This window comes from Littorina saxatilis, linkage group LG10 (assembly GCF_037325665.1).
Source record: "Littorina saxatilis isolate snail1 linkage group LG10, US_GU_Lsax_2.0, whole genome shotgun sequence".
NCBI classification, from domain to species: Eukaryota; Metazoa; Mollusca; class Gastropoda; order Littorinimorpha; family Littorinidae; genus Littorina; species Littorina saxatilis.
In genome coordinates, this window is record NC_090254.1 from 5,367,792 (window position 1) to 5,392,473 (window position 24,682).

Sequence of the window (24,682 nt, forward strand, 5' to 3'; positions counted from 1 at the left end):
GCAGTGACCGGAAAAAGAAGAAACAAGTCGCGTAAGGCGAAATTACTACATTCAGTCAAGCTGTGGAACTCACAGAATGAAACTGAACGCCCTGCATTTTTTCACAATGACCGTAGTCCGCCGCTTGTGCAAAAGGCAGTGAAAGTGACGAGCCTGTTTAGCGCGGTAGTGGTTTCGCTGTGCTGCATAGCACGCTTTACTGCACCTCTCTTCGTTTGAACTTTCTGAGCGTGTTTTTAATCCAAACATTTCATATCTATATGTTTTTGTAATCAGGAACCGACAAGGAATAAGATGGAATTGTTTTTAAATCGATTTCGGAAATTTAATTTTAATCTTAATATTTATATTGTTAATTTTCAGAGCTTGTTTTTAATCCAAATATAACATATTTATATGTTTTTGGAACAGAAAATGATGAAGAATAAGATAAACGTAGTTTTGGATCGTTTTATAAAAAATAATTTTAATTACAATTTTCAGATTTTTAATGACCAAGTCATTAATTAATTTGTAAGCCACCAAGGTGAAATGAAATACCAAAGTCCGGCCTTCGTCGAAGATTGCTTGGCCAAAATTTCAATCAATTTTATTGAAAAATGAGGGTGTGACAGTGCCGCCTCAACTTTTACAATAAGCCGGATATAACGTCATCAAAGACATTTATCCACAAAAATGAAAAATACGTCTGGGGATATCATGCCCAGGAACTCTCATGTCAAATTTCATAAAGATCGGTCCAGTAGTTTACTCTGAATCGCTCTACACACACACACGCACAGACAGACAGACAAACACACACACACACACACACGTACACACACACACACACACACACACACACGCACACATACACCACGACCCTCGTCTCGATTCCCCCTCTATGTTAAAACAGTTAGTCAAAACTTGACTAAATGTAAAATGAATGAGGAGGCTCAGGGGGAAGAAGAAGAAGGAGGAGGGGGAAATGGAGAATGGAGAGGAGGAGGATGAAAAGAATATTATACTCTTTTTCAGACTCAGATTTAAGAATTTGAACACAAGAATTATTATTATTTTAGAATAGAAAGTTTGAAAAGAAATTAGAAACTAACCATTCCTTCAGCTACCTAACACAAGCTTCACCTACGCACTCATCCACTTCACACAAATCGATCCCTTCACACAAGAAACGACACGGAACACGAGTGTCTGAAAGCGGTCCGTTATATTACGACGTAAAACGATAGTAACACACGCACGCACGAATACAGAGACATTAACACACAAACGCGCGCGCGCACGAACGCACACACACACGCACGCACGCACACACACACGCACACACTGACACACACACACACACACACGCACACACACACTCACACTCACACACACACATGGTACACTCTAGCTCTGTCTGTCTGTGTGTCTGTCTATCTGATTGTCGGTCGGTCTTTTTGTCTGCCTGTGTTAAAATGAAACTCGAGCGGGTTTATAACTGACATTGTTGACGTGAGGAAAGCCTGTAGGCTGTTTCTGCAAACTTTTGATCTCTGTATGTCTGTCTGTGTGGCTGTGTGGCTGTGTGTCTATCTGTATATCTGTCTGTCTGTGTTGCTGTGTGTCTGTCTGCCTTTCTGTCTGTCTGTGTGTGGGTGTATGTCTGTCTTTCTGTGTCTGTACGAAACTAATTGAGACTCGAACGACAGACATGGAAATAGAATTCAAACTTGATGGGCGTGTAGCCACTCCTGTCCGCCCAGCCGACCTTCCCCTTGACCCTGCTTGTGACCTCGATGTTTGATGCCCCCGCAAGGGGCACGGTACTCTCTAAGCACCCAAAACCTCAAAGAGAGATAACTGGCGGAAACCTTCCTATTGTAGTCTCCTGTCCGCCCAGCCGACCTTCCCCTTGACCCTGCTTGTGACCTCGATGTTTGATGCCCCCGCAAGGAGCACGGTACTCTGTAAGCACCCAATTGAAATGGTTCGGACGTCGGTCTTCTTGTTAGGATTGTTTCCGATCTCTCAGGACAACTTGTGTGCAAAACTGCTGGTAGTGTCGAGGCCTCCTTCTTATATCATGTACACGCAAGATCAAAGGAAAGTACGCAAGGAAAAAACCCTGCAATGCATGTCATAGTTTGGTGGGTAACAGGAACACAAAAACACCCGGAATTGTAGTATGACCACCTGAATCGCGGGGAGAAACGACCACGTAAAAGCCGGATCGTGCAGACGAGTATGTGGGAGGCGCACTGAGTCCATAAACGCACAAGAAGAAGAAGAAGAAGAACTCAAACTGAGAATGTGATGGAGGCCTACTGTTACGTGAAATTAAATCTGGCGTGCACTGATCAGCTCATTTCGCCTTCATCGCCTCTCTAACAGGCTCTCTCTCTTTGTATCTCTGTCTCTGTCTCTGTCTCTCTCTCTCTCTCTGTCTCTCTCTCTCTCTCTCTCTGTCTCTCTCTCTCTCTCTCTCTTTCTCTTCTTTTATTTAATTTTTCAGTTAGCGCCTTTTTACATTTAGTCAAGTTTTGACTAAATGTTTTAACATAGAGGGGGAATCGAGACGAGGGTCGTGGTGTGTGTGTGTGTGTATGTGTGTGTGTGTCTGTGTGTCTGTGTGTCTGTGCGTGTGTGTGTGTAGAGCGATTCAGAGTAAACTACTGGACCGATCTTTATGAAATTTTACATGAGAGTTTCTGGGTATGATATCCCCAGACATTTTTTTCATTTTTTTGATAAATGTCTTTTATGACGTCATATCCGGCTTTTTGTAAAAGTTGAGGCGGAACTGTCACACCCTCAATTTTCAATCAAATTGATTGAAATTTTGGCCAAGCAATTTTCGACGAAGGCCGGACTCCGGTATTGCATTTCAGCGTGGAGGCTTACAATTAATGACTTTGGTCATTAAAAATTTAAGAATTGTAATTAAAATTATTTTTTTTATAAAACGATCCAAAATTACTTTTATTTTTTTCTTCATCATGTTCTGATTCCAAAAACATATAAATATGTTATATTCGGATTAAAAACAAGCTCTAAAAATTAAAAATATAAAAATTATGATTAAAATTAAATTTCCGAAATCGATTTAAAAACTAGTTCATCTTATTCCGTGTCGGTTCCTGATTCCAAAAACATATAGATATGATATGTTTGGATTACAAACACGCTCAGAAAGTTAAAACGAAGAGAGGTACAGTAAAGCGTGCTATGAAGCACAGCGCAACCGCTACCGCGCCAAACAGGCTCGTCACTTTCACTGCCTTTTGCACTAGCGGCGGACTACGTTCAGTTTCATTCTGTGAGTTCCACAGCTTGACTAAATGTAGTAATTTCGCCTTACGCGACTTGTTCTTACCTCGTTCTTCTTTTCTTCATTTGTGTGTGTGTGTGTGTGTGTGTGTGCAAGAATTCATACACGAACACCTGCACGACTTCCCCCCACACACACCACACGCGATCCACCTCATTACGCCTTCATCGCTCGACTAACAGGCTGCAATTTCCTGTTTTGTGTCCTTTCTTTCTGCCTCTCTTTTCCCTTAATTGCTTTTTTTGTAATTCATTCTTTCGGGCTTTCTTGTGTAGTTGACAAGAAAGCAGACGATTGATTCCACACATTTAACATTAAAACCCACGGAATCTGTCCGTCTCTGTCTGTCTTTCTCTTTCTGTTTAGGCTCAAATGAATGAAAATGGCTTCGTACGAACGCGCTTGTATCAAAAATGCTTACACAATCTTGCTCCCATTATGCACTCTCATTTTCATGAATATCACAATATCTCCTTTTGAATTGCCACAATTTTATAAAATCACAATCTCACTCTTCGTACATTGATATGTTCATATAAATATGGTAATGTATACGTTAGAGTGCACACTTCTTCATTCTTCTTCTGCGTTCGTGGGCTGAAACTCCCACGTACACTCGTGGTTTTTGCACGAGTGGAATTTTACGTGTATGACCGTGTTTTACCCCGCCATTTAGGCAGCCATACGCCGTTTTTGGAGGAAGCATGCTGGGTATTTTCGTGTTTCTATAACCCACCGAACTCTGACATGGATTACAGGATCTTTTTCGTGCGCACTTGGTCTTGTGCTTGCGTGTACACACGGGGGTGTTCGGACACCGAGGAGAGTCTGCAGACAAAGTTGACTCTGAGAAATAAATCTCTCGCCGAACGTGGGGACGAACTCACGCTGACAACGGCCAATTGGATACAAATCCAGCGCGCAACCGACTGAGCTACATCCCCGCCGCTTCTTCATTATTGTCACGATCTCTGAATGTTGACCTTGCACCACAAAGCATACTGGACTGAAACAACACAAACTATGCTTATATCAAATTTAGCCTTGTTTTTACATCTGAAGAGAAATTGCTTTATATCACAGAATTGTCTTTTGCGCTCACGCATTTTCGTGAGTGTCAAAACCTCCCCTTAAGAGCACACACATTTTCATGATTGCCGCAATATCTCTTTTTTATTTAGCGTGTTAGTGCATCGTATGCCTATTTGACCTATCAGGACTGATTCCAGGTAATCTGCTGAATGTTATAACAGTCAGGCCGGGACCCTTTTTATTCAGAAAGGCAAACTGAAACTTTGAATTAAAGATATGAGGGTGACTTATTTTAAGAAGTAACACTTTTTGCTTGTAACAATTAGATCCTTTGCCCTGTTAAAATACCGAAAAGATAGGTTTGTCGCTGAGGTGGGTATACAGGCACCACCCACTTTCTCAGAATGCCGTGTTGTGCTTACGTCAAATGCAGTTTTACTTAATTTTGTTACGCGCTGATGTTGATTCTGAATCTGTTTCGCTTGGACAAGAAAAAGCGAAGCTCATTGTAGACGGATGCATGTTATTGATTCAAAGCCCCACAATGATGTGCTTGGCAAATACAAAACAAAACAACAACAAAAGCGAAGCAAAAGATATCATGTTGAACAAGGTGAGAGATTTTTGTGTGAGACCTTTTTAGATGTTAATATTCATGAGGTCAGGTGAGTGATGGCTGCATGAGGTCACGTGAAAAAAGGTCACACCAGCGGGTTCAATCCTGTCCCCATTAGGGGTTTTCTGTCTAAAGTCGCGGGAATGATTCGAATTTTATTTTGATCGAAATAAAACGGAACTAACACCGTTATTTCTTCTTCTTCTTCTTCTTCTTCTTCTTCTTCTTCTTCTTCTTCTTCTTCTTCTTCTTCTTCTTCTTCTTCTTCTTCTTCTTCTTCTTCTTCTTCTTCTTCTTCTTCTTCTTCTTCTTCGTTCATGGGCAGAAACTCCCACGTTCATTCATGTTTTTGCACGAGTGGGTCTTTACGTGTAAAACCGTTTTTATCCTGCCATTCAGGCATCTATACGCCGCTTTCGGGGGAGCCGTTATTTCTAATATGCTGACCTTTAGCAAATGACAAGAGGCATGTCTTGATATGCTTTTAGCATTCGCCTCCCGGCTCATGTTGATATCCATTTTCTCGACATGACTGTTGTCATTTGCTAACAGTCAGCATATTAGAAACTAGATGAATACCCGCTTCGCCGGGTACGGCTTCGCCGGGAAGAAGTCGAGCCGAATACCCGGCTGCGCCGGGGACCCGGCTTTGCCGGGTGTACGCCGGCAAAGCCGGCGCACCGCACGAAGGAAGGGAGATAAACGCGCAAAACACTGGAGAAGAGTAAAAATAGTATAACGGGAATATGGATTGAGCGTTGTCGACAGTGACCTTCTAAAAATAGAAACGGGAATATGGATTGACGCCACACGAAGGAAGGGAGATAAACGCTGAAAACACTGGAGAAGATAAGGAAGAGTTACTGGGAATGGATCCAGAGAAAAACCAAAATCGGTTCAGCGCTGAGAGCACGTGTTGAAATATCTCATCGAGCAGGTTGTGTCCGGGGTGTAGCTGAATATGGCCACCAAATTTGAAACAGATCCATCGAGAACCTTGGGCGTGCATCGCGGACACACACACACACACACACACACACACACACACACACACACACACACACACACACACACACACACACACACACACTCACACACACACACACACACACACACACAAGTCGTATGTATATATATAGATAACTCATCTAAGCAGACTCACAGAGACCAGGCTCAGATCATAGAGAACGAGCTGGTCGTCAAAGGGGTAATTACCAGACATCATAGAAAACGAGCTGGTCGTCAAAGGGGTCATTCATTACCAGACATCAAAGCTGAATGTGCCTTTCATGACGGACACTAAGTAAACATGTATCTCGTGCAGGTGATGCTTTCTGCACATTACCACCAAACGTGAGACCATCGTTAGTGATGCGTCCGATATTCTGTTACTGGTCGACATGATCAGGGGTAGGGGGGGGGGGGCAAGGCGCGCGCGTGTGTGTGTGTGCGTGTGAGTGTGTGTATGTGTATGTGTGTGTTTGTGTGTGTGTGTATGTGTGTGTGTGTGTGTGTGTGTGTGTGTGTGTGTGTGTGTATGTGTGTGTATGTATGTGTGTGTGTGCGTATGTGTGTGTGTGTGCGTGTGTGTGTGTGTGTGTGCGTGTGTGTGTGTTTGTGTGTGTGTGTGTGTGTGTGTGTGTTTGTGTTTGTGTGTGTGTATGTGTGTGTGTGTGTGTGCGTATGTGTGTGTGTGTGTGTATTTGTGTGTGCATCTGTATGTGTGTGTGTGTGTGTAGGTGGTTTTACCGACAAATGGGGACGATTGTCACTGGAGAGCAGTCAAATGGGGACGCTTCCGACAAATGGGGACGTCCCCATTTGTCGGCCCGTGCGACCCCATTTGACTGGATTTGAGCAGATTGAGCGACCCCATTTGACTGCTTCCTAGCATCCCTGTGGACAAACGGACTGGATTTTCACACAGATTCATACACAGATTTTAGCTCTGCACTTTGTGGTCTGCTCAACTAAACCATGTGATTTTTATCATGTGACTTCAAATGACTTTACAGTAACTGCTTTCATCAGAATTCAGTTTCTATTCAAATGCAGTCAAACTTAAACATTTATTTGAATTAAAAAAAAACGAAAGTTATTGCATTTAATATATTTTATTAAGAGTATTTTGAAAGAGTTCTGATTATTTGATCACGGTTTTTTGTTTGTTTGTATTTTGACCTCCATAATGTAACATCTTACAAGTAAGTGTAGTTGGACCTGTCTTTAACGACAGTTTGAAACGAGTTGTTATCGCAATTAAAGAAAGCCGCCGTTGGCTACTCGGGAGGTGTCTTATCGCTTTCAAGAGTATGTCAAGAGCTGTGTATGGGGTGCGCTCAAGCGCAGAAGACAACGTGATTGCATTCGGCTAACTCAGAGCCGTCCCGCCCGCCTGGTACGTTTAGCAGTCGGTATAACGAGATGGTAGTGTATGAATTTTATTTATTGGTGATGTAGAGATAGTACAATGTCATTAAAAAAAAAAATTCAAAACAAACATGAGTTTAAAGGTTGTGAAAGACAGGTTGTGAACCTGGCAGCCGCAAACACATAATAACAAACAATCAATATTATGATAGATTCTGGATAAATAATGAATTAGAATGTGCATCTTGTAGGTGATTGTGCTTTTAATAATTTTCAGATTTGTTTTCCCTGTTAATGCTGATGCCACAGTACTAGTTGTTGGTGATTTTTATAGGGAGAAAATGGTTTTGTTTTAAAATGTTCATTATGTACATTGCTTTGTAATTTTGTTAACACATTAATTTTGTGAAACGCCCAGAACCATGTCAGGATTTGCAATACATAAAAAAAACCTTTATTATTGTTTTATTTTTTTAATGATTACTATTACCATTATCAGTATATAAGACGGACCACGCTTATACCGAAACTGCAATTTTAATTAATGTTGAAGAAATCAAAAATACATCGAACACATTTCACGCTTTGATTTAACTTCTGTTTCCAGTTCGTCACAGACACAGCCCAAGTGCGAAGGCCTGTCTTGAAGCAGAAACGCTTTTGGTGTTCTAGTCGCTTCACACTTTAAGTCAAGTGTCATTCAGTCCGTCTCTCACAATATCACACCTATCCGCGAAAATAGGCAATAGGCCACGATGGGCCATGTCAGGGAACAGAAGTAGCTCGCTGACTGTCTGATTTTTGTCCCGAGATTTTATTACCTCTCTGGGCCATAAGATGTGGACTACCTTGGGATGGGACAATAAAGTAATGAGAGAGAAAAATCTAATATATTCCTTGACTTTGGGGTAGCGCGACTCTGTTGCAGCTAACTTTCATGTGGGAGAAATAGGCCCTGTCGGAGAACAGAAGTAGCTCGCTGAGTGTCTGATTTTTTCCGAGCTTTTATTACCTCTCTGGGCCATACGATGTCTGTGGACTACCTTGTGGTTTGTTTGTTGTTTGTTACGTGTAAGGATTACCCACATGACAAGCAAACAATACATAATTCGTTTGATCTTATCGAGGTTATCGTTCCGAATAAGTTGTTGTATATACTGTAAACAGGAGTGTTCCACTTTTAAACACATTTTTAAAACACCTGTTGTAAACACTGAATGAATTACTCTTTTACAAAAATAACACATGAATAACACACACTAAATAATGTTTACCATTTGTGCTACTTTTACCAGTTGAATTAAACAAACTTCACCAACAAATTATTGCGACAAATTACGCACCCGATTTAAGGCATTAATTCCCATGTCATTTTGTTCAATTTGTCTATGCTACTACCCGTAGTACATGTAGTATGTAGTCAAAATAGTCGGAAAGTTTCAAAGCAAACTAACAAGTCCTTGCTGACATACAGCGCTTTTTCGCATAATGCCCCTCGTAATTAACGCAAAACTCCCGTTTTTGACCGCACATACGATCGACACCTGCATCAGAAGGAATACGGCATAGAACACAAAATATGCGAGCGTGTGAATCCGTGATTTGTAAAAATGTAAAACAATCGTCCCGCGATTTACAAATCACGTAAATGCGCCAGATATTTTCTTGTCATCTCCAAAGTCAAGGGATCTATTAAATGTTTTCAATAAGGAATCAGAAAGGCCATATACATTCCACTCCGCGCATATCTATTAAAATCCTTCGGCAACAAATTATTGCGACAAATTACGCATCCGAATTAAGGCATTAATTCCTATGTCATTTCGTTCAATTTGTCTATGTACTACCCGTAGTAGCTTACATGTAGTATGTAGGCAAAATATTCGGAAAGTTTCAAAGCAAACTAACGTAAGTCCTTGCTGACATACAGCGCTTTTTGGCATAATGCCCTTAGTAATTGACGCAAAAACTCCTGTTTTTGATCGTAAATGCGATCAACACCTGCATCAGAAGGAATCCCGTCGCGATATAACCTTCGTGGTTGAAAACGACGTTAAACACCAAATAAAGAAAGAATCAGAAGGAATAGCATAGAAGACGTAATATGCGAGCGTGTTAACCCGTGATTCGTAAAAATGTAAAACAATCGCCCCGCGATTTACAAATCACGTAAATACGCCCGATATTTTCTTGTCATCTCCAAATTAAGTCAAGGGATCTATTAAATGTTTTGGTTCTTATTTCATTACTTTTTTGTCCCATCGCTGGGATATTCGGGTCAATTCCCCCCAATGGAAAGCTAGCAGGAACAAAGTCGCGCTTCCCCAAAATCAGGGGATCTATCAGATGTTTTTTCTTCTTTACTTTATTGTCTATTCGCTGGGAAATTCGGGGCGTTTCCTCCCTGTGGAAAGCTAGCAGCAACAGAGACACGCTACCTCAAAGTCAAGGGATATATTAGATTTTTTTCTCTCATTACTTTATTGTCCCATCGCTGGGAAATTCGGGCGCTTCCTCGCAGAGAAAAGCTAGCAGCAACAAAGTCGCGATACCCCGAAGTCAAGGGATCTATAAGATTTTTTTGTCATTAATGTATTTTCCCGTCGCTGGGAAATTCGGGTCGCATTCTCCCAGAAGAAAGCTAGTAGCAACAGAGTTGCGCTACCCCAAAGTCAAGGGATCAATTAGATTTATTTAATTCTTTTCATTATTTTATTGTCCCATCGCTCAAAAATTCGGATTTGTTTTCTTTATGCTAAAAATCGTAATATTTTATCTATTGAGTCCAAACCACCCCCACCACTCAGCGTGGACGGCTTCACTGTGTCACAATGTGGATGCAAAGAAAGACAAAAAGATCTACTGAAAGTGCACACGCCGACGACGAGCAATATCTAGTAAAACTGCAGACGAGTCACCTGCAGACTCAGCCGTGTGTGTATGTGTGTGTGTGTGTGTAATCCAGCAGCGTGCTTACAACAACAACAACAAACACAAAAAACACCTCATAAAAAATGTTTTTAAAAAAACCACAATAAATACCGGTTAAGCGATATGAAACAAATCAGTCAATCTGTCGCTCGAAACAAAAATATCAACACTAAAAACCAGCCATATATGACGTCATGTGAGTAGTTTTGACAGCATCGCTGATCACCTACCTTAATTCTGTTTTCACATATTAATGTTTAAAACAAACATAAACTTTGAAAATAATTCTCTGAGAATGTTAGGACAGTTCCACTCATCTTGAACTCAGGTCAAAAGGAGTTCAGGTCATTCTCTCCCTGACATGATGCCTTGAGATTCCTTGTCTGGCAAGGAAACCGATTTTTGTGTGTGTGTGTGCATATTTAGAGCTTTTTGTAATGTATTATTGATATAAGCAGACTCGCGATCGTCGATAATGATTTTTCATGGTGTTTTGTAATTTTTAAATTACGAAGGAATTGAAATGTAAGACAGTTTCAAGCGAGCTATTTTTCGCGGCTGTATTTACTGTGCAAACAATTCTAAATATGGCAAAAGTGTCACGTGATAATCAACCGTTTGGTTTCGGCGCTCACTGGAGCAGACGATTTTTTCTGTAACCAGTTGACAGAGATGAAACCATATATTACGGTCTCCTTCCGGCAGCAGTCCCAAAATTTCGACTTGTTTTGACCTTAGAACGATCTCTTTATCATAACTGTGAAGAACAGAACGGAGATCACTGTCGAAATCGGCCAATCTGCAATCATTTTCGTCTCGCGAACACTGATCTCAAATTTAGATCAGCGCTCGCGAAAAACATATGGGAGATAACTCTGTATTCTTTTTTTATATAGATTCGCATAGGACTGTAGCGTCCGGTCAGAGAGACAACTGGCAATAGCCGTGGAGCGATGCTTATCAGAATGAGTTCCACTGAGTCCACCATAATCAAATAATAGTGCCGAAAAATTAAAGCTTCTTTTTTAATACAATAACAGGATAGATTGTTCCCAAAAAAACTACAGAAAATTGGCCATTTTGACCTCCATAATGTAACATCTTAAAAGTAAGTGTAGTTGGACCTGTCTTTAACGACAGTTTGAAACTGTCTACCCGAGTTGTTATCGCAATTAAAGAAAGCCGCCGTTGGCTACTCGGGTGGTGTCTTATCGCTTTCAAGAGTATGTCAAGAGTATGTCAAGAGGTGTGTATGGGGTGCACTCAAGCGCAGAAGACAACGTGATTGCATTCGGCTAACTCAGAGCCGTCCCGTCCGCCTGATACGTTTAGCAGTCGGTATAGCGAGATGGTAGTGTATGAATTTTATTTATTGGTGATGTAGAGATAGTACAATGTAATTAAAAAAATAAATTTAAAACAAACATGATTTTAAAGGTTGTGAAAGACAGGTTGTGAACGTTAGTTTGGGCCGAAACTGGCAGCCGCAGTCCGTTTAGACATGTGATCGCAGTTGACAAGTAAGCAATATCATAAAACATGTCGCGTAGACGAAATTAATATATTCAGTCAACCCTTCGAACTCACATTATGAAAGACAATACGAAGACAAAACTCAATACCTGTGTCGATTTCATACCTGACGGCGACCGCTGTCGCGTTCACGCCACAGAAAGCCAGTATAGCGCAGTAGTGTAAAGCGCTTCTTATGAAATTGTGCTTTTTCTATTATATATTTTTGTTCGAGCCTGTTTTAATCCAAACAGGACATTAAACGTTGTATGTATTTTTGACCAAAATAGGACATTTTACACAGATCGAAACAGTCAGTGTTCCTCCGAGACCGCGCTAGCGGTCGAGGTGAACGACTGTCGAGATATATATGTGTAAATTGTCATAATTTGGTAAAAAATACAAATAAAATGTATGTATCTGGGTAGAATTTCTTGTAGTTTTTATGATTGAACGCACAAACATGCACTATTTTGTAGTCTCGGCTGGCCGCCTAAACAGACGTTTTGTCGGCCTCTGACGTCACATAGCTCAAAGAAGGGAAATCCAGTGTTCAATCGATACACATAGATTTGTTTATGGAATCAGAAAATGATCAAGAATAAGATTACATCCTTTTGGATCGATTCATCAAATTTTATTTTTAAATACAATTTTCTGACTTTTAATGGCCAAACTCAAAAAATAATTTGCAAGCTTTAATCCTGAAATGCAATCCTGTTGTCCGGATTTTGACGAAAGTTACTTTTACAGAATTTTAATCAAATGAATCCAAAAATGAGGGTGTGACAGTGCCACCAAAACTTGTACAAAATGCCAGATATTACGTCATCAAAGAAACGTATCCTCCAGTAGTCCAGTAGTTTTCTCTGAATGGCTCTACACATACATACACACAGACCCACATACCCACAGACAGACACACGTACTACGTAGGCCCTACACCACAACCCTAGTCACGATTCCCCATCTAAGTTAAAACATTTAGTCAAAACTTTACAATATGTTTAAAAATATATATATATATTTCGTATGGTCGTTATAGACAAAGTGGTGGACAAGCTTTCATTGGACAGGTTTGATTGCACGATCGGACCAAAGATTCAAACACATATGACACCGATTGGCTTCAAGGGAGCCCGGGTCGCTCAGGTTGTGGACTTGTGATCCTAGGGTCGCGGGTTCGAATCTCGGCCGGGGCCCAGATATGTCATAATGATATACTACAACAACAAAAGTTCATGGAAAGATAGAAACGCTTACTTGCGTTGCAACTTTCAAAACATTTAAGAGTAATTCGCAGTCGGCTGCAGGTCGAACATCATGGAAAATTACATATGAAAATCCGGACGAGGAAGTAAACTTTACCAAAACATTATTGCGAGAAATGTCGCGACAAAACTGCCGGTTGTTGTTATTTTTCTACCTCAAATGCACTCGACATCTGCATGAGTAGGAATAGCATAGAACACAAAATACGCATGCTAACTTAACAAGACAACATGTTCTAGGTAGATAATGTTTGACTTTCTTCTCTCATGTAAAAGTTGTATATCATCTATATTGTTGTATCATAACAGAATTCAGACGTTCAAACGATTTCTGAAACAGACGTGTGCTGCCTGCTACATATATCATTAAACGAATCAAGCCAGTGATGTTGAGAAGAAAAAATATCGACAACCACCTATACCACAACGACAACAAGCGATAATTTTGCGCACAAAACAAAAACAATTTTCGGGAAATAGAAGTCAAGTAAGCTGATCAACTGAAAGAAGAATGAATCTGAATGCACATATTTTTCCTTCTTTACCCCTGTCTCCACCCCCTGACCTTGGTTCGGCGCGTCGTTAACAGATACTATGATTTGACGCGATCATTACCTCACAGACGACACGACTCGCCGCGTCTACCTCTCCCTGTGTGCTTCTGTAGCGGCATGTATAGGATGAAAAATATTAATTAATTTATTTTTGTTGTTGAGCAACGGTTTTTACGAACACATAGTGTTAAATAAAACCTTGAAAGAAAAATGATTGTTGTGTATGCATGAACCGCGCACAAGTTCTATCACGCCTCTTCTGAGCGGCTCCCGTTCCACCAAGGGCAAACATTTTTTCTGCCAACGATTTATTGCATGAAGAAATCAAGTTGACACCTTCTTCGAGCTTCGTGGTCCGCCAGTAAAGTAGCGCACATACTAAATACATTCATCCATTGACCCAAATGGTCATGTGATAAACCCAACGCTCCGCCCACTCCACTCAAAACACTTGACCGCCGCGTCAATGAGATCTTCGCTGGTGTTCATTGGATGGTCTGTTTTGTTACAGGCCGAACGCTGCTCGTCTTACAGAAGGCTCATAAGACTGATAAACAGTTTGCCGCGTAAAAGCCATACCACGTTGAAATCAGCGGTTCTCTTCTAAAAGCGTGATTGACATTGTCAGTTAGTCAAGCAAACGAATGCACGCGTTCACGCATGCACACACATTAATATACGTTTGTTCTGCGAATTGTTTGCTTGTTTCTCTATGATTTGTTAATGCGTGCGCGTGTTTGTATGTGTGTTTATCACCAGTCGACATAATTACTGAAATACTCAATTCTTTGGACGCAACAGCACTCTGCACTTTCAAGCATGTACTACATGTACTGTTTTTGTACATGGGGTTAACACACGTTGTTTTGCATAGAAATCTTAATTCGTTAAGCGGGGAATACTTTAAAAAACAAAACCCACATGTTTTAACGATTCACGTAATGTTGCTTAGCTAACACAACAATTCGCCAAGAAAAATGTACTTAGCATACCCATTCCTAAAACGAGTATAAAGGATCTTAGTTGGAAAAAAAAGAGAAGTTTTGTTTTTGTTTTTTAAGTAAGTCGCCCAAGCGCTCTATCAACTTGGCTAAAAACAAATCTTTGGAAAAAAACACAACTAACTACACACACACACACACACACACACACACGAAAAAAGAAAAGAAAAGAGAAACACACACTGATGTGACATGATATAACTGAGTTTGTTGAAAACTGACGAAAAAGTACAAGACCGGAAAATCGCAAATGCTTACACATAAACTTTTACAATTTTTTAGAAGCGCTCCGAACAGACACAATCACACACTCACATGCAACTTGGAAAAGCACTTCACTGGACAGTTCGGGTTGCAATTTTGGTTATTGTAATTATGTAACCACACACGTACCATCTGAACATCAGTGTCTAAGTGTTCAGTTATTCACACGGGTTTCATCTGCTTGGGTAATGGATTACGACTAAATAGCACTGAAAAAATTAATTTAAAGAATCGAGAATCAAACGCAGAAGAGATTATCGCCAGAAGGTGAAATCCTGTTTGTATGAAAAGAAATAATCGGCAACGGTAACGGAGCATTTTACAGTTAATTATTTCAGATGTTTCCAAATTACATCACAGCGAATGTCTCTTGGACTTCGAAAGGTGGATGTCGCCGGGGAAAAATCACTAAAACGGCTTATTTATTTCTTTATCTGTAAATGAAGTCCTTCCAATACGTATCAATGATTCGGATCACCATCTCAGGTTTGCCTTGGAAGGCGTAATCAATATTTTCAATTTTACGCCGGCAATAAATGTTTACTTTGCGCGTAAAACATATATTAAGAGCGTACAATTCATCAACAGTAATTAAAACAAACAAAAAATCAACAAACTAACTTACAAACAAGCAAAGGGACACGAGAAGAAAAACAAGTCACGTAAGGCGAAAATACAACATTTAGTCAAGTAGCTGTCGAACTCACAGAATGAAACTGAACGCAATGCAACGCAGCAAGACCGTATACTCGTAGCATCGCCAGCCACCGCTCACGGCAAAGGCAGTGAAATTGACAAGAAGAGCGGGGTAGTAGTTGCGCTGAGAAGGATAGCACGCTTTTCTGTACCTCTCTTCGTTTTAACTTTCTGAGCGTGTTTTTAATCCAAACATATCATATCTATATGTTTTTGGAATCAGGAACCGACAAGGAATAAGATGAAAGTGTTTTTAAATTGATTTCGACAATTTAATTTTGATAATAATATTTATATATTTAATCTTCAGAGCTTGTATTTAATCCAAATATAACATATTTATATGTTTTTGGAATCAGAACATGATGGAAAATAAGATGAACGTAAATTTGGATCGTTTTATAAAAAAATATTTTTTTTACAATTTTCAGATTTTTAATGACCAAAGTCATCAATTAATTTTTAAGCCACCAAGCTGAAATGCAATACCGAAGTCCGAGCTTCGTCGAAGATTACTTGACCAAAATTTCAACCAATTTGGTTGAAAACTGAGGGCGTGACAGTGACGCCTCAAATTTCACGAAAAGCCGGATATGACGTCATCAAAGACATTTATCAAAAAATGAACAAAACGTCCGGGGATATCATACTCAGGAACTCTCATGTCAAATTTCATAAAGATCGGTCCAGTAGTTTGGTCTGAATCGCTCTACACACACACACGCACATACAGACACACACACACACACACATACACCACGACCCTCGTCTCGATTCCCCCCTCTACGTTAAAACATTTAGTCAAAACTTGACTAAATGTAAAAAACAGAGACAGAAATGGGGGAGGGGAGCATATGGGGAGGTGGAGAGAGGCATTACAAAAACTTTCCTGTTGACGAAAGCAAAATGACGCGAAATGAACCCAATGATGTTTTTTTTCAAAAGTAATGTAGTAAGCTTACAAAAGTGTTCTTTTTTGGTTTGTTTTTAATGTGTTTTCCTTTTAACAGCCAACTGTCGCCCAATTAGGGACTGCTCTACATTATGCAAATGAATATGAATAGTTAATGGGTGAAAAGGGTGAAAAAGAGAGAGAAACAAAGAGAGAAACAGACTGGTAGAGAGAAGATGGAGAGAGGGAGGGAGGGATTCAAAGAACTGTTGCCGAAAGCAAGGCATCTCGAGATAATGGCCTATAACCTGTTCAGGTAAGTATGTTAAAAGCAATTAACCGCTGAACTCATCCTCTCTAAAGAGGACACTTCACACCAGTCGCTGAAGTTTTCAAGGGGTCATAGAGTACACACATTGGACAATGGAGAGGCCGTAAAAGGGTCGCGTTGCCATTGGTCAACCTGACCACGTGATCAGCCTCGGCACAAAGCTACGTCCATGGTCATGGAAACCCTTTCTAGTTCAGTCCTGGCTCGGGACATTTTTTTTGTTTTTGTTTTTTGCCGAACGATGTAGGCGTCTCCTAGGAATTGTTTTGGTTGGCGTGCGGAGCGGAGAGTTACAAATTACTTTAAAAGAAAACACTTTAGTTACTTCTCAGATAGAGCGAGTCTCAGAGTGTTGGTTTAAACAAAACTTTATTCAATTTTAATCATGACAAGAACAATGCATGGATGATTACATACTCAAGCATGTAATGCTTATTTTAAGCAATCATAGTAATTACAAAACAAAGGTTAGCATGATGGCGGAATAAGTACATTAGCTCCTTTCAGGAAACGAAAAACAAAACAAAAGACAAAACAGATACACAAACAAGCAGAAAATGGGAAGGGGTTGGTGATACAGGAGGTGGGGAAAGGGCAGCTAGCTAGTAGCTAGCTTAAGGGAAAAAGAAGAAGAAGAAGAAGACTTGGAGCGCCAATATTTGAGGGGATTTTTTCAGTTGTAATAAGTGCACATAAGACACTCGCACAAAGTTAATGCGTATTGTGATCAGAGGAAAAGTCACTACATTGCGCATAAATCGAGACATAATTGATAAGTCGGAAAACAACAAAAGAACATGAGAGAGGTTATGGGGAAAAATTTGTCAGGCAGCATGTCGCATGACAGTGTCTAATAAATGTAATGAGTGAAGTATAGAGGCTCATTTACGGAACCTGCCCGTCTGTCTAATATAGTCCTGTACAGTTACGAATATGGTCTGGTTGACATTTCGTGAATATTGCGGGATGCCTTTCAATAATATTTCGATATACTTATAATCATTTGTCAAATTATCAATGGACAATAATCTTATATCTCTATACAAGGGACAATGCAATAAGTAATGTTCAGCAGTCTCGCTGGGATAACCACACTCGCATTGAGAGTGTTATGTATGGTCCGACTGAGGTGCCAGTAGCGGACGTTTTAAATGGAAACAAATTGAAACAACTTTTACAGCCCGGACTTCGGTATTGCATTTCAGCTTTGTGGCTTAAAAATTAATTAATGACTTTGGTCATTAAAAATCTGAAAATTGTAAAACAAATAGGCCTATTTTTTTTTTATAAAACGATCCAAATTTACGTTCATCTTATTCTTCATCATTTTCTGATTCAAAAAACATATAAATATGTTATATTTGGATTAAAAACAAGCTCTGATAATTAAAAATACCGGTACAAAAAGTATGATCAAAATTAAATTTTCGAAATCAATTTAAAAACACTTTCATCTTATTCCTTGTCGGTTCCTGATTCCAAAAACATATAGATATGATATGTTTGGATTAAAAACACGCTCAGAAAGTTAAAACGAAGAGAGGTACAGAAAAGCGTGCTATCCTTCTCAGCGCAACAGTACTACTACCCCGCTCTTCTTGTCAATTTCAGTGCCTTTGCCATGAGCGGTGGACTGACGATGCTACGAGTATACGGTCTTGCTGAAAAATTGCATAGCGTTCAGTTTCATTCTGTGAGTTCGACAGCTTGACTAAATGTTGTATTTTCGCCTTACGCGACTTGTTTAAAATCAAGAGTCAAACCGACACAAAGATTTTCACCTTCCATTTCTCTGTAATGGAGGCACGCAGAGGCACGACGTAGAGAGAGCGTCAGATAACCGCGACGTAGGTTTGGGGAGTCGGGTCGGGCACTAAGAGTACAGTTTATTTTTACAGAACTGTACATTAATTATCGCAACAGGTTTGAACAGTTCGCTTTACATTTGAATCTGTCTCTCTCTATCTGTCTGTGTCTGTCTGTCTGTCTGTCTGTCTGTCTGTCTGTCTGTCCGTCTGTCTGTCTGTCTGTCTGTCTGTCTGTCTGTCTGTCTGTCTGTCTGTCTGTCTGTCTGTCTATCTGTCTGTCTGTCTGTCTCTCTCTCTCTGTCTCTGTCTCTCTCTCTCTTTTTTTTTTGTCGTTGGAATTTGATTGTAAACATATCTTTGAACATAAAACATAATTGTCAGAACGATTTCGAGTGAACAGACTTCGGTGTGTACGAACACAGATAACCCTGTGGGCTGCTGTCACATTTTAGGTTTCTATACAATGAGAAAATAACAAAGTGTTGTTGACTTTTCATGCAAGGAGGTCGATCCTTGCAATTTTGCATATTATGTTTGGTCTCGTATACATGTTAGCTTAAGACGGGAAAGTCAGACGCAAGCGAAGCGAAATTACCAGATCACGCTCACAAGTGTGTACTAAAAGTCACATCAAATCCAATCTTCGGTCGTGGCGAGGTTGTAAACACTAAATGAGAAACAGATGACAGGCACTCCGCCACTTCTGCTGAAGGACATAGCAGGTACTTGGCTACACTTCACTGCGCCACATGAGTGATTCCATTTTCCGTTCGGCAATCAGTCTGTCTCACGCACAAATTGTCAAGGGTAATTTTAAACTGAGTCTAATTTTGTCAGACACTGGGCAAGTTTTAATACCGGACCTTCAACATTGACGATTGGGGTCTAAAAAACACATTCCTTCCTTATAAACGATTCAGAGAAAATACCCCCCCACTCTATACCCCCACCCCCTTGCATTTTGAAATCTCCTAACATTATCTGAAATTGAAGCTGGCGTTAGAAAGCATGACTGAAACCCCACCGCTGTTAATCTCCTTCTCGATAAAAGAAGATATACACGTATTGTACGGCCGTTTTCTCAAGGCTGTCCAAATGAAGTGCTATCTGAATTTAACTCTTAAAAAATAAAAAAAAGACTAATACGGGTTTGTTTTTGTGGGTTTTTTTTTAATAAGCCACGCCCCGGACTGCGCGCGCAACACATGCATACGACGCATATATGTGTAGTAAGTTTGTCGGAACTTTGGCGGAGTAATTTGATAGAGTTTTTAGATTGTGTCAACGACTGTAGACGTGATGTAACTTACAGATAAATTATATCTGAGCTTAAAAAAGTGTTTATTTTCAATAAAAATCGGTTCGGGTAGCGATGTGATGTTAATCTAGCAAATCAACAGGGCTACTTCCTAATGGACCGAAGTTCTGTGGGACTGAAGAATCATCAACCGATGTGAACTGCTATTTGTTTAGGTGGTTCAGTCTTTCCCCATCGGCAGCCCTGTAAGCCTACATTTACTGAAAAAATCCTGTTTCATTTTTCTCTTTGAGTAAGAATATTTGTCCGCAGCTTACGGACTAACCCGTTCGATAGTATTACTTGGGTATAAACTTCCTTCCCAGATTGTCTCTGTCTCATCGCAAAATTACACAAACATTTTTCAATTTACAATATTTTACTTTGTCATTTTTTTTCCCTGTTCGACGACTCTTCCGACTATGTGAGTGTGTATGCGTATGTTGAATCCGATTACGCTTGTCCGCTAAACTGAAACGTGATCGAAATGACATTCGATCGATATTGACACTAACTAGTTTTAAAAAAATGTATTCACACGCATACGCACACGTGCACGCGCACTTTTGCAGTCCCATGCACTGACCGCTGGTTCTACCTTGTGCGCTTGTCCGGAGTTTTTCTTTGTTTCTTTTTTAATTTGAGGTAATCGATAATAGCGTGGCATGAAAAACAATTTTGCGAAAACCCGGTGAAAACATATCGCTCCAATGAATGCTGTCCATCATGTGCGAGGTCGGGAAAAGTGTTACACGCGTACGTATCGCATGAAAACAAAGAGTGTACAGATAAAACTGAAAAGGAATTAAAGCGGAGAAGTCGGCAACTCAGTCAAACCACCTCTAATAAAGTGACAAATAGTACTAAACTATCGACTACTAAGATTCATTTGATTTTGTAACCAAGAATTTAGTTTTTGTTTTTAACGGCGCCATCAATTTAAAAGAAATGCATCTTTTCTGGTTCACATTTAAATAAATCCAAAAAAAACCCACATACCTTTCTTGTTTTTTGATTCACATTTAGATAGTCAGCATTATATCATTTACATTTAACGTATACTGCATCCCGGTATCAGCATGCTTATTATACAATAACATAAAAACAGCGCTAGCAAACCATGAACATAATTAATTTCCTTGTAAATCTGTTTTGCTTCTTTCTTTATTTATTTATTTGTGTGGGGTGTTTTTTTGCGTGTTTATTTTGGGGAGAGTGTTTTATTGTTCCTCAAAAGCACTTTGGTCAATATCCCTTTAACTTTGAACTACCGTTCAGTTTGAGGACAGAATGCAATTCTTTTATTTTTGGACAACAACACTGTTGGGGTTGATGTACAAAATTGATGGTTGACTGATCAAAAGATCAAAATATTGTGTGCAATATCTGTTCCTTTAAACCTTTCGTTTAACCAGCAGTTGACATAATTATGGCATGGCACGGCCCCCGTTTGACCACCCAGGCTCTCCCTCGCCCGCTTTGTCCCCGCAAGTTTTTTTGCTACCTTTTCTATATGCACTGTTAATAACATTTTTTTAGGCGAATTTGTCGTTTGCTTGCAAAAAAAAAAGATAGTTAATTATCAGATCAGCTTTGTAAAGGAGATACTAAAAACCGCACATAATTATTCAAAAAAAGTCTGATGCCGCTCCGACTGAAGGGCTATTTACTGAAAGGAAGGGGGGGGGGGGGGGGTCCTGGGGAGAGGTGGAGGGGTGGTGGGCAAAATGAGACAGAGCCGATACGATTACGATGTGGAGGGGGGGGGGGGGCAGCAAATGTTCGCATGCACATGGTGGTCAGTAACTTTAGTAACACAAATCGACGTTTGATTTTAATCCCACACAGATGTGTTAATTTTTCTTTTGTTATTTTCTTTTTTTCTGTCAAAATGTATAAATGAAAAACGTGACAGGCTGGATATAATTTATCTGAGTGAAACGTTATTTCTTTCAGGGTCCGCATTGGTTTCTAAAAAACAACAGTGTTTAATTTTAACTTGATTTCATTTACATGAATTCAAATCAGAAACGAAGAAAATATCATAACACCGCAATATAACAGTGTCACAGAATCGTGAAACAATTCCGTGAAAACATTCTCTCAATGCTGACAATGTCTTGGTGCGTGGTTCTCACATGTGGTGTCCAGTTGTCCATCTTAGCTAATTTAAATTCCGCGTGTGATGTTTTAAGTGGGCCTATTGGGACGAAGCTGAGTAGATTCGGGATGCGAAAATCAGCAGATTATACGATTTTATGATCCGCGGCAGAGACTATCAAGTGCTCTTACGTATACAAGAACCAGTCGGTCGGATCGAGTCCAGGTGTGATTTTCGCGTTCTACTTACAGGCGTTTTATCTCAGCTGATAACTCCATGCCAAATGGTGGCGAAAACTATGACGGCTTACTAGTGCCAAAACCTGGGGTTACCCATTATCACGTGATAATTACTAATTAACGCTGTCAGTTACTGTTTTCACTCGTTAGTTACTCATTTTTACTAATTTTTAGTTTTGGCACTAGCAATCCGTCAGGAAGTGAGCCAAAACTAAAAATTAGTAATGAACAGGTGAAAGTTAGTAATTTTCCCGGGAAAATTAGTAATTAACACGTGAAAATGGTAATTATCAAGGGAAAATTACTAATTTTCCCTTGATAATTACAATTATGAGGTTTTGGCACTAGTAAGCCCTACGAAGGCTTACTAGTGCCAAAACCTGGGGTTACCCATTATCACGTGATAATTACTAATTAACGCTGTCAGTTACTGTTTTCACCTGTTAGTTACTCATTTTCACGGGAAAATGACTAAATTTTAGTTTTGGCACTAGCAATCCGTCAGGAAGTGAGCCAAAACTAAAAATTAGTAATTAACAGGTGAAAGTGAGTAATTATCCCGGGAAAATTAGTAATAATCACGTGAAAATGGTAATTATCAAGGGAAAATTACTAATTTTCCCTTGATAATTACAATTATGAGGTTTTGGCACTAGTAAGCCGTCATAGAAAACGCTCAATGGAAAGTGACATCGCATGCGTTGGGAAGACCGTGGGAAAATATTGAGACCTCAGAATAGGGTCCTTTTAATTAGAGACGATTGACCAAAGCAAAAATAATACAACACAGCATAGTGTGTGTGTGTTTCTGCACGCGGTCTGTTTCTCATAAGGCACGCAATAAGCACACCCTGGTCGTAAGGGAAGATAGCCTAATATGGACAACTGCCTGATATGGACCACCTCCAGTTCTGACAAACTAACGGTGCTATAGGTCTCAAAACAATTTCATTCTTTGGATCACTTGCATATATATGCGATATAAACATTTGTAACCACACAATAAGCTAAGCTTATATTAAATGTGGTTATAAATATGTACATCTAGATAGGAATTATTATTTCACGTTATGTCAAGGTCAGAGAATCGCTTATCCCCTTGTTATAAATGTAAGACAGACAAGATACAATTTTTACCAAAAAAAGAGGAAAAGATACAGCAAAAGAATCAGAGGATGTGACAGAGGACGGGAAGAGAGTTAACTTTATTTTTCAGCAAGCAGGGGGGGGGGGGGGGGGGGGGGGGTGTCAGAGAGACGATTACTGTTACAGACTTGCCAATTCAATGTTCCTGCAGCAGCAATAATTTCATCCAAAATGTTGTCCAAACTAATTAAGCTTAGATTACTCATAATTTATGAATACACAGAAAAACCTTTAAGAAAGATTCACTCAAACTTGATTAAATCCCCAGATGAAGCATCCGTCGCGTCGCACATATGGAAACATGCGTTCTTTGATATTACTGTTGCGATCGGTTTTGACGCTGCCGCCACCTCGCCGCAACTATCGTGCTGCCATCGCGTCGCGATATGGAAACACAGCTTAAGACTATGCATACTGCTGGTTTTCTCTTCATTCTTCTCAAAATGTCGGTCTCTGTCTGTCTGTCCATTTTCTTTTTTTTCTCCCTTTCTCAACCTTTGGTGTCTGTCTGCGTGTCTGTGTGTCTGTCTGTCTGTTGTTTGTTTGTCTGTCTCTCTCTCTCTCTCTCTCCCCCTTCTCTCTCTCCCCATCTCTCTCTCGCTCGCCATCTTTCTCTCTTTTTCGCTCTCTTCTCTCTCGTTCTCTCTCTCTCTCTCTCTCTCTCTCTCTCTCTCTCTCTCTCTTCTTCTCTCGTCTCTCTCTCTCTCTCTCTCTCTTCTCTCTCTCTCTTACAGTCAGCATATTACAATGATGGTTTATTCCTGGCAAATTTCGACCAAATGATTATCGAAGATGGTTATGCAAATAAGATGCAACAACGGAAAACAGACGAAATTAAACAGAGACCCCAGCCGTGACAGACGAGACACAGAAACTGAGACAGAGACAGACAGACTAGACAAGCCTACAAACAAAAACCCATGAAAAGACACATGTAGGTGACGATGCCGATCCCAATACCGATGCCATACCGGATGATGATGATGATGATGATGATGATGTTGATGATGATGATGATGATGATGATGATTGATATATCTCTTTATTTCCCTCTCTTGGAGAGTTTGCTGCGTGATAGCCTCTAACCCTATTCATTGTATAACAACGTTCACTCATCATCGTCATCTCTCTCCTCCGTTCTCTTCTCTCGCCCCCCCAACTCTTCTCTCTCTTTCTCTCTCTCTCTCATCCTCTCTCTCTCTCTATCTCTCTCTCTATCTCTCTCTCCCTCTCTTACAACACCTTTCTCTTTCATATTCTCTCTCTGTTTTGTTCTCCTTTCTCTGTCAGATTTGTTTAAACAAACACGTA